We start from the raw sequence: 8,908 nt of genomic DNA, 5'->3' as shown, positions 1-8,908 counted from the left end.
GGACTTCTCGCTGCTGATAGCTGCCGTGGCCCGTGTCATTGCACCATCTGCTCTGCTCTCACGCACCAGCAGCTGCCGTTCTTGCTTTGGCACCATCTGCCTGGCTATCTCGGCGTCCCATCTGTACCACTCCTTGGCACTGCTAAAATTACAACACATTTCCCCTCTACTCCTAAATAGAGGGATTCCTGAGTCATTTCTCCTTTTAGATTCAGGGAAGCCCTTTGTGGAACATGTCGAGGGCTCACATTAAAAATCCCTTTCTTGTCACATTTCAAAATTTCATACTAGTAATGACTTTTTTTTTTAATTTTGGGGGAACTCAGTCTGGTTTGCCACCGCAGAAATGCAGAGCTTCACAAATGCAATTATAACAATACTTGAATGACGATGCCTGTCCTTAAAATCATCATCATCATCATTATCATATAAAATAATTTTAAAAACTCAAAATATTTTACTGTGTATAAAAGAAGAGAACAAACTCTTAGGGACATTTGCAATTTATAGTTATAAACAAATATGGTGACTGTATGCTTATTACATATTTGCTCAACAAACAAATATGCCTATAAATATTGTACTACTCCTATCAGTGGAAAATATGATATTTTTAGAACATGAATTTATAACCCAGTCTGGAAAGCATAAATGTATGTAAATGACTGATATATAAGAAATATAATTGATTAAAATCTTTATTTAGAAGAGCTAACCCCCTCCGGCTCTTCTTCAGTGCCCCTCTTTATCTCTAGAGGCAGATGACCCCCACCTGCTCAAAATGGGAGTTTTATACATGGAGAAATTGAACAAAAGAAATCTTTGGATTTACGGATGCAGAATGAAGCACAGAGCAAGGATAAATTATAAAAAATAAATAAAAAGAAGGCATGTTACATGGTAATCTCTATGTGGTAAATCAGAATTCTAATTCTAATCTTCCTCCCTGCTCCTAGAATGCCAGCAGCCAATTCTGTCCCTTACTTTTTAAATTAAAAGATTATTTTTTCCCTTGGGGTATGTGTGTGGGGGGGGGGGGCTCCACATTGTGATGTTTAAGGTGTTTAAATATTTTTTAAAGAGAAAATCATTGTTCTTACACAAACGTAATTATGTCAAATCAAAAACCAATCTGGACTTAGTAAGGAAAGATTTTTATTCAAAAAGATTATTATAAGGGAGAAAATGAGACTTTTGCAATAGGGGGAGAGACCAGAACTAAGTCAATTCAATTACAGTGAAGCAGAGGGCTGTAGGATTTTTAAGGGCTGGGGTGAACTAGAAGAAAAGTACTGGACAAGATTGGGGGGATGTCATAAACCATCTCTGTTTGCTAGTTAGTTTTTTTTTTCAAAGTAAAAATAAACTTCTCACATCTTTATGACAGAAAGTAGTTTTATAACTTGGAGCAAGGCACCCCACCACAATTAAGCTCCTACCTCTCATAGAAATAGGGAGATAGGGGTGTTATCTCTTTGAAATGATTAAAAATAATTCTGGTAAGAAAAGGAATCTTTGTTATCTAGGCACATTACATAGAAGGTAAAGAATAATCTTTCCTAATGGAGAGGAAGGCATTAACCAATAAAACAAAAGAGGAAGCCCGTTGGAACTGAGCAAACTTTGTAAAAGCATTTATCTATATCATTGCTTCTACTCAGATTCAGGTGTGATAGAATAGTTTTGCCTTTCTTTGTATGTTAATCGCTCTATATGCTTTCATATTTTAGAACAAACTGAAGCTTTAAGGTAAAAGTATTCTATTTCTCCTTGAAAAAAGAACGTATACACATGTCAGTGTTGTTCCTCATATAAACTTCATGAACAATACTATTTATAACTTCTAATCAAAATATCCTAACTTCTACCGTACAGAGAAAAACATGGAAGGTAGGTAAATGAGAATTGTCACAGGAAAACATGTTAAGAGATTAACTGAATACATGTAACTGTCAATGTTGAATTTTATCTGAGCACCATCTTCCTGGAAAACAGCAATACAAGAACCACCCCTCCCCACTCTGTGTTCTGAGGGGAGGCTAATCACAAAGGACCATCCTGCTCTCACATATTTAGAGATAAGACACTTTTCCCCCTTGCTCACAACTCTCATAATACTTATGACTCCTTTGTTTACTTGCCTCGGTGAAACCCCAGACTCATCCTTTTCTTTGAGATTTTCCTCATCCTTCTCTCCCTATTGCAATAGAGTGAATAAAATTAACTCTTTAATTTATGTGTGCATTTGCCTGTCACATAGTCATGTACATCCCTTTTATAATAATTTGTTCATGATTTTTGGGGGTAGGAAGACATTTCCTACTCACACAACGAAAGTCTTCTTGATTATAGACACACAGACTCAAGTGTATAAATACACATATAGAGCTTACAGCTGCAATGCTGTAACTTCAACCTCGGGTCACAAGTAAACAAACAAAAACTCTCACATTCCTTCACTAGAAGGCATGAAATTATTCATTTATCTGAGCTTGCAAATAGACATATAAATGAAAATGACTAACAAACTGGAGTCTCCATCATGTCCCACCTAGTGGAGACCAGATTTCTATCCTCCATCAACCAAGAACACCAGACAATAAAACTGAATTTTCAATTATTGTTACCACCCACCAATGGGGAATAATTTACTGGTTGTGCATGAATCAGAAACAAAAACAAAAAAGAACAAAAACAAAAACATCAGAAGAGGGGAGGGAGAAAGCAAAAGTAAAAAGAGAGTCAGAAGCATTAAAATTTCTTTGCAGTTTGGAATTCACTTTGGAAAACAAGAGAAGCCATACCTGGACTTAAGCATCCCATGAGATACCCTTCTCCATCAACACGGTTTACCTGACCCTGACAGGTAAACCCCTGGGTATCTAAAAGATAAGCCACTCTGATGTATGATTACTCTATGGTCAAGTTTACCAGTGGCTAAGCCCCGCCCTTACATACTGGCTTCCAGTTAGCGTCTGAAGGGTTTCATTCTCCAATATGAGCTGACAGCCGTAGATCAGCAAATATTTTGAGCATAAAAATAAAAGGTACCAACGCCAACAAACAGGGAAAGTAATTATAAAGTAAAAAGAGCCAATTCAGTTTACAGTTTTAAAAAAAATGGTGAAAAATGACTACATGTTATGTAAACATGCTCCTTGTGTTATCTCATCCACCCTTACCAGAAGCAGCTTTGAAATGATTTACTCAACAAACGCAAAGGCAGAGATTTCCAAATGAGGTTTACGAGGTTACAGAGGCAAATGCAAAAAAGAGATAGGCAGGTCCAAATTTTGAGGGAAGTGATTTTTTAACTAAGAATATAAAATGTTTCATAAAAGCTATGAAGAATCACTGGGGGATCCTGTATAGGATATGATAACGCATAAAGCAGGTTCACAAGTATTGACATTATTGAAGCATAACACATTGTATGTTTGCTTTGTGATTTTCTGATGCTTATCCTGAGCTTAAAATAAGTCACTTATTTTAAATAATGCTTAAAATAAGTCCCAATTTGCCTGTAAGTATTTTTTGTAAAAGTTACAGCCCATCATTTTTGTTTGTTTGTTTTTTTACTTTGAAAACACTCAAGTCATTTTTAACATGTTTTTCCAGCGATGAAGAAATTAGGTAACTAAAAAAAAAAAAAAAACCAAAGAAATGTAAAACAGTTATTTTCTTTTCTAAGTATATAAATATAGTGGCTTTAATATAAAATCACATGTTAGAAGGAAGGGCCCATTTGTAAGGGTACTGAATTTTTCTCATGGGAAAATAGGACAGTGTCTGCATATTAGTGCTTTAAAAACTCCTGAGAGAGAGACAGAAACTCAAGACTCTTTCTAGAGAAGTCTTCCAACTGTTCAACTATAATTATTTCTTCTAAGAAAACCAGGCGGAATTCAGGATGGCTTTGTCCAACAGGAATCTAAAACACAACCTCTCTTAGTGTACATATAGAAAATATATGTGCTAACCAATTTGGAAAAAAAGCAAAGTCCTGGTTGTAGGATTTCTCAAATTGTTATTATTATTATTATTATTTTTTTTTTTTTTGCAAAATGGATTCAATTATGCAAGGTTGAGTATCTCAGGCTGCTGCTTACATCATTGGTCCCTTTGAGGACCAGTCAGGGTGGTTTATGTTCCATTGGAAAGGTAGAGGCACCTGCTTCTTTAGCAGGGAACTAAGAGATGAGATGCCATACTTGCCATCTGAAGAATTCCTTAAAGTTGGAATATTTGGGTAACGTGAACCAAGGCTGCCCCTTAATGTTCCATTTCTGAAAGTCACACTTTAAGTTAAAAGTTCTGTTCTGCTGTCTCTCTCTGTCTCAAAAATAAATAAACGTTAAAAATAAATAAATAAATAAAAAAAGGGGCACCTGGGTGGCTCAGTCGGGTTAAGCGGCCGACTTCGGCTCAGGTCATGATCTCGTGGTCCGTGAGTTCAAGCCCTGCATCGGGCTCTGTGCTGACAGCTCAGAGCCTGGAGCCTGTTTCAGATTCTGTGTCTCCCTCTCTCTGACCCTCCCCCGTTCATGCTCTGTCTCTCTCTATCTCAAAAATAAATAAACGTTAAAAAAAAAATAAATAAAAAGTTCTGTTCTGAAAAATCTCCATATATCAACAGATCATAGTATCATGGTATCTTTTTTAAAAAGAAGAGGGGGAAAAAAACAGTTCTTCATAGGAGGGGGGTTTTGCTGTTGTCTTTTTGGTATCTTAAATGTCAATGATCACGAAGACTTCTGGCTTCCCTTCATTATAGACTTGCATCGCCAAGTAGGTTATTGCTTTGATTTCAGTTCCCTGAGGCTACGTGAACAATGAAAATTCTTCTCCTCACCCAATTGACTGTAATCTGAAATTTCTTTGATCGTATGAAGTGCCTTCACTTCCCAGGGTATGAAGAATTCATCAGCACCTAAAGCCACTCATCCAAAAAGTGAATCAGAAGAGACTGTAAGTCATCTCCTTGGTTTTCTCTTTCTAGAGTTTGGACAGGCTCCACAGTCCCAGTATCTGTTATGTAACCAAACATGGCCATTGCACATTGCTCAAATGCTTCCTCCAGAGTATCTCTGAATGCATGTAATGGGACATCTGCTGTAGGATCCATATACTTGTACTTCCCAATGACTGGAAGATACTTGGCCTTGATTGTCTTCTATTCTTCCGTCAAATTATAATCTCGAATATCTTCCTCTTCCTGTACCATAATTGCAGCATTGTACACTCTCTTTAGCCCACTATTTTCATCTAGATTCTGGATTTTGAAGATCTAGGTAGTACTGAAACTTGTGCTATGTAACCCATATGGAATAGCCTGTCCATTTGTCAGGCTTGGTGAAGGCTGAGGGAAGAGGGGTATCTGGGGAAGTACAGGGAGTAATAAATTATTCTGTAAAGGTCAAACAGCAAGAAGTGAACTAGAAAGGGCTCAGATCAGGGCAGAACTAGAAAGGGCAGAAAAACTGGAAGAATGTTTTTCTTACATTTATATTAAAAATTAAAATTCACTAGTCTTTGAAGTTTATCATTTATGGTTTGAATTTTTCTGGCAGAACACAAAGAAAAAATTCAATACTTCTGAGTGTTTCCCATTTTCTGAAATGAATTGGGTTTATTAAAAAAATAATTTATAGCACTGAGCAGTACTATTTTCCTTAAGAAACAATATATTTTTTAGCTCTTATATTATTTGGAGTTGCCAGGTTTATTTTTCAATAACTGCTAAAAATAATAAGATGATCTGTGATTAGCAGTAAAATGTGTACATTAGTTTCTGGTTTGCTAAAGCTCTATCATTGACTAGAAGTTTGTCCCCTCATTCGCTTATTTTTTTCCTAACAGCACAACTTTGGGACTGTGGAGAAATACTAAAAATTCAACATGGCATATTGTTCAAGTAGAAAATTTGTGGAGCATATATTCCAACTTGTTTATTTTAAAAATAAGAAAACAAAAGTCTATCTTGGCTAATTCAGAGAAAAGTCATAAATAGGTATCTGCTTTGGCTATTGATCTAACAGTCTTTATGTTAGTGGCTCCCATGAATGGTTTGGTTCAGAGAAATGAAACTATTTAGAGAAATGAAGTCTGGAGATCAAGTGAGTTGCCAAATTTACATTTTGTCAACTGTGTCTACTAAGCTTTAAAAAAACTTTAAATCTTCCATCTACTATTACTATAATTTCATTACAGATAAAAATGTTAACACCAACAGCACACATCAGCCATGTTAGAAAAAAGAACACTCTTTTATATTTAACATAACTTATTTCTGTGAAGGCCTCAATACATTGTCCTTACTTGTTTCTCATTTTGCTGTTGAGTAGTGTAAATTTCACACTGAAATATCACAAGTCCGAGCACACACATTTAGGAATCATTTTAAATGGAGTATTACCTGCATAGAGAAAACAGCTTATCTAGAGTACATAGAAGTTTCAAGTTCATTGCTTTAGGATGCTCTCAAAATTTCATGGTAATCTACTTCCAGTTCATATACCTCAACATGGATTATCACCCTGTCTTATCGACCTCTTGTGTCCCATTCTTCTTTTTGTCCTCATTACTGTATCTATTTCCCAAAGCCATGAAGTCATTGTAATGCAGTCTCCATTCTCAGAGGGCAATTGTTTTGTTCATAACTATGTCTTCATCATTTTCTACAGAATTGGCATTCACACCTGGCACAGAATTAGCATTCAATCAATGTCCATTAAATGAATGAGTGCATCATGTTGGAAGACACCAAATCCTGTTTATGTAATAAATACACCTGTGTCATGTTTACTTATTCATGGTATTTAATCATCATTTGAAACTAAACTTTCCTGTATTTTTCTTCATACCTTTCTTCTTTCAGGTTGTATGACCTCTAATGGATACTAGATTTATAGTAATGATGATGATAAAAATAACTAGTATTTGGTGTTTGAAACTGATCAAGATGCTTCAGACGCATTAGAATAATGTAATCACTAGAGAAACCCTGAGAGGTGGGTATTATAATTACCTGTGTATAGAAATGAGGAAATTAGAGCAAAGGGATGTTAAGTGGCAATTATCCTAGTGAGAAGCAGCCACAGGAATCAAACCCGGGCATCCTCACTCCAGTTTACTTCTCAGCCATTTTATCCTACAGGCTTTCACACCTGTATTTGCTTCTGGTAACCCTTTAATTTCAGATTGAGCTATTGCCTTTAACTCTTCTTCTTCCCAAACTTTTGTTTTTTGGCAGAATTAGGCTCTTCTCTACCTGATTCTTTTTTTTTTTTAATTTTTTTTTTCAAGTTTATTTATTTTTGGGACAGAGAGAGACAGAGCATGAACGGGGGAGGGGCAGAGAGAGAGGGAGACACAGAATCGGAAACAGGGTCCAGGCTCTGAGCCATCAGCCCAGAGCCTGATGCGGGGCTCGAACTCACGGACCGCGAGATCATGACCTGGCTGAAGTCGGACGCTTAACCGACTGCGCCACCCAGGCGCCCCTCTACCTGATTCTTAACACAGCCTTACTGATTTCTGTCACTCACCTGGTAAACTTTGCAATATTCTTCACCAACTCAACTGATAAACATTTGCTTCATGTCCCATTTTAGTTCCCATTCCACGTTAACAAGAGATACATTTGGTATACAGTTTGAGGCACAGTAAAAGAATGGATGTTGTGTATGTTTTAGGCAGAGATGATTTTGTTGTTGGGAACCCAAACTAAAGTTTACACAAACTACCTTAAGTGCACACTGGGAATTGATTTGAAGCAGAAAATAATTCTCTTTATAACCCAAGGACAGGAAATATGGCTGGGTATCACAAGGAACTAAAGTTGAGAAATTAAAACACACATATTTGTATAATTGTCTATATATCAAGAACCTTTCCAGAACTTCATTTCAGGTTGAGTTGGCCAAGGTCAGGAGTGTTTATTCCCTCATCTCCCTCTAAGAAAGGTTTTCATGAGTTGTCTGTGTTCCTATACCCAAGGCCACAGCTTCCTATTAAGATAGCCCTTTCCCCATGGCTCTCTTTCTCACTTTCCAGCTTCCTATAACTCCAATTTCCCCTCATGAATTCAGGCTAGATGTGATAAATTTACTTACTATTACTGGTTATTGAATTGTTCATAGTGGTCTCTTTACCCCTTCCCCCCCCCCCCCACCTCCAGAAATTCTCTTTATTAAACTCTTTTCAAATTACCCTACTTGAGAATGCCTTGTTTCCTGCTGGTCCCCTAACTGATACAAATTAATGATATCTAAATCTCTATAGTAAACTTTTAGAACGATTCAGATGATTTTGGCACTTTGCATTGCTTAGGAATTTTGGGAAGGGGTTATGAGTGCATTTTATATGTCCTTCCTCTGCCATTTATGTTTTAGGCAAAATGTTTAAACACTTCGACTTCTGAGAAAGAAGGGACAGACTTTTATACCTCCAGCTTCCTCCTAATATCTTCCTGAAAACTGGAGGGAAATTACAAACCTTTAAGCTGGAGATAGAAAAACTGGATATAGAGTTAAAAAGGGGATGGGATTAGGGGTTTATAACAGTTACCTCCAAGATGGTTCCAACAATCCTTGCCTCCTGTTTTGTTTTGTTTTGAGATTTATAAAACATATTTATACACACACACACACACACACACACACACACACACACACACATACAGACACATACACACACATGTATATTTATGAAGAATTGACTCACACATGATTATGGAAGCTGAGAAGTCTCATAATCTGCCATCTGCAGGCCAGAAATTTGAGAAAGCTGGTGGTGTAATTCCAGTCTAAATCTATAGACCTAAGGACCAGGAGTCCTGGTCATAAAAGTCCCAGTTTGAGGGCAGGAGAAGACTCATGTCCCAGCTCACCAGTCGCTTGCCTCCTGT

At 36.8% G+C, this 8,908-nt stretch overlaps 1 pseudogene; it reads right to left on the bottom strand.

Annotated features, from left to right (window-relative positions):
* Nucleotides 1-4,717: 4,717 nt before the first annotated feature.
* Nucleotides 4,718-5,556, bottom strand: LOC121029113 (protein archease-like; annotated as a pseudogene).
* Nucleotides 5,557-8,908: the final 3,352 nt, after the last annotated feature.

This window comes from Herpailurus yagouaroundi, unplaced genomic scaffold, assembly GCF_014898765.1.
Source record: "Herpailurus yagouaroundi ecotype Mexico unplaced genomic scaffold, PumYag 139, whole genome shotgun sequence".
NCBI classification, from domain to species: domain Eukaryota; kingdom Metazoa; phylum Chordata; class Mammalia; order Carnivora; family Felidae; genus Herpailurus; species Herpailurus yagouaroundi.
The sequence above is the reverse complement of the archived record's forward strand: the minus strand, read 5'-3'. Positions and strand labels throughout refer to the sequence as shown.